Source organism: Penaeus vannamei, chromosome 30 (genome assembly GCF_042767895.1).
Source record: "Penaeus vannamei isolate JL-2024 chromosome 30, ASM4276789v1, whole genome shotgun sequence".
Classification (NCBI taxonomy): Eukaryota; Metazoa; Arthropoda; class Malacostraca; order Decapoda; family Penaeidae; genus Penaeus; species Penaeus vannamei.
In genome coordinates, this window is record NC_091578.1 from 17,565,782 (window position 1) to 17,568,705 (window position 2,924).

Sequence of the window (2,924 nt, forward strand, 5' to 3'; positions counted from 1 at the left end):
GTAGAATGCTTAGATTGTGTGCCATGATGGTTACTCAGAGTCACTTACATCATACTCGTCTCCAGCTTCAAAAGCCCCAATGCTGGTGGCATCTAATATGTATAGATCCTCGTTGATTGAGTAGAGCCTAGATTAGAGGTGCCACCTCGAGTCAAGGGACCAGACCTTGGCTGTACAGACTCGTCCTGTAGTGAGGGCATCCGCTGCACAGTTTCAGTCTGGTCTGACAAACTAGCTGGGGTTTCACTTGCTATGTCTCCCGAAGCTAGCCTGCTATTCGAGGATTTAGGGAGGGGAGTGCGGCTCAGCTTCGGTTTGGAAGCTTCAAGCTTCCTCCCCTTCAGTGCTGCAACAGTCTGGGTCATTGCCGTCATGGTGACCTGGACTCCCTTCTCCACCTCCTCACTGGTCCTCCCTAAGGCTGTTGCTACTGCAGAAACTACAGCACTCAACAGGAGAGTCATATCCTGTTCGTCGAAGAGAAGGTTATCCTCTGCTCGGGGGACCTTTGCTGTGGCCTTTGAACCTTTTTTCTTTAGTTTTTTTTTTTACCACTAGCAAGTCTGGGGATTTCCTCTACATTGGAGGTATCCGGCTTTGGCTGGGGAGGTGTCTCCTTCCTCTTAGGAGGTCGGGGAGTCTTTTCCCTTTTGTTCTGTCTCCAGACATAGGTGCCTGGTGGTGCTGGGATGAAATCAGACGTTTTTTGGCTTGTTCCTGCTTATTGAGGACTGCCTGTTTCCTGACAGAGCAAGCCAGGCTCCAGGCATGATGCCTCTTGGTACAGTTTGGACACTTGACAATTGTGTCCTGACTATCTTTGTGTTCCTTGATATACACTTCTGTGCCTTGCTGCACACACCACATTTGGCTTTGGCCTTGCAGTTGGCCTGGTGGTGCCCAAATTTTTGGCACGTGAAACACCTCAAGGGCTCTGGCACATATGCCCTGAGCTTATACGAGAGAACGAGTGAGAGAACGAGGAGAGAACGAGTGAGAGAACGAGGAGAGAACGAGTGAGAGAACGAGGAGAGAACGAGTGAGAGAACGAGGAGAGAATGAGTGAGAGAATGAGCGAGAGAACGAGGAGAGAATGAGTGAGAGAACGAAGAGAGAACGAGTGAGAGAACGAAGAGAGAACGAGTGAGAGAACGAAGAGAGAACGAGTGAGAGAACGAGTAGAGAACGAGTGAGAAAACGAGCGAGAGAACGAGTAGACAACGAGGAGAGAACGAGTGAGGGAACGAGGAGAGAACGAGGAGAGAACGAGTGAAAGAACGAGGAGAGAACGAGTGAGGGAACGAGGAGAGAACGAGTGAGGGAACGAGGAGAGAACGAGTGGGTGAACGAGGAGAGAACGAGTGAGTGAACGAGGAGAGAACGAGTGAGTGAACGAGTGAGTGAACGAGGAGAGAACGAGTGAGTGAACGAAGAGAGAACGAGTGAGTGAACGAGGAGAGAACGAGTGAGTGAACGAGGAGAGAACGAGTGAGTGAACGAGGAGAGAACGAGTGAGTGAACGAGGAGAGAACGAGTGAGTGAACGAGGAGAGAACGAGTGAGTGAACGAGGAGAGAACGAGTGAGTGAACGAGGAGAGAACGAGTGAGTGAACGAGGAGAGAACGAGTGAGTGAACGAGGAGAGAACGAGTGAGTGAACGAGGAGAGAACGAGTGAGTGAACGAGGAGAGAACGAGTGAGTGAACGAGGAGAGAACGAGTGAGTGAACGAGGAGAGAACGAGTGAGTGAACGAGGAGAGAACGAGTGAGTGAACGAGGAGAGAACGAGTGAGTGAACGAGTGAGATAATGAATGAGAGAACGAAGGAGAGAACGAGTGAGAGTACGAGGAGAGAACGAGTGAGAGAACGAGTGAGATAATGAATGAGAGAACGAAGAGAGAACGAGTGAGAGAACGAGGAGAGAACGAGTGAGAAAACGAGTAGAGAACGAGCGAGAGAACGAGGAGAGAACGAGTGAAAGAATGTGGAGAGAACGATTGAGAGAACGAGGAAAGAACGAGTGAAAGAACGAGGAGAAAACGAGTTAGAGAATGAGGAGAGAACGAGTAGAGAACGAGGTGAGAAGGAGTGAGAAAACGAGTAGAGAACGAGCGAGAGAACGAGGAGAGAACGAGTGAAAGAATGTGGAGAGAACGATTGAGAGAACGAGGAGAGAACGAGTGAGAGAACGAGGAGAGAACGAGGAGAGAAAGAGTGAGAAAACGAGTGAGAGAACGAGGAGAGAAAGAGAGAGAGAGAAAGTGAGAGAACGAGGAGAGAACGAGTGAGAGAACGAGGAGAGACCGAGTGAGAGAACGAGGAGAGAATGAGGGAAGGAACGAGGAGAGAATGAGCAAAAGAACGAGTGAGAGAATGAGGGACGGAACGAGGAGAGAATAAGTGAGAGAACGAGTGAGAAAACGAGGAGAGAACGAGTCAGGGTCAGAATAGAGAAAAATCAGAGTAAAAGTAGATTAAAAGTATGGTTAAAGTAAAATCCTAAGTAAAATGAAGGCAGACCTTAGCAGTGAAATCAAAGAGGAAATGTTACGTTAAAACAACAAAAAAATCATCAACACTTGCTGCAATATCACTATTAAAATATTAAAAGGACACGAAAAATAAAGCATGAATTAAAAGTTAAATGAGCATCACTGGTGCAAATACTGTCACTTTAGCTTCCGTCTGTATTTACGTCTTATCTGCCTTTATCACTGCTTATATACACTGCTTATATACACTGCACGTCCAGCTATAATAATACCTAGGCAAGTAACATATTAGAAGCTAGTACAACCTTGTTGACTGTTTATTGTTTCAAGTCCTGGAGGCTCCAGGATTCGTGACGTCACGGAACGACGAAACATTTTTATACATATATGATAATAAATACAGATAAAACACACAATGATGATAAAATGATT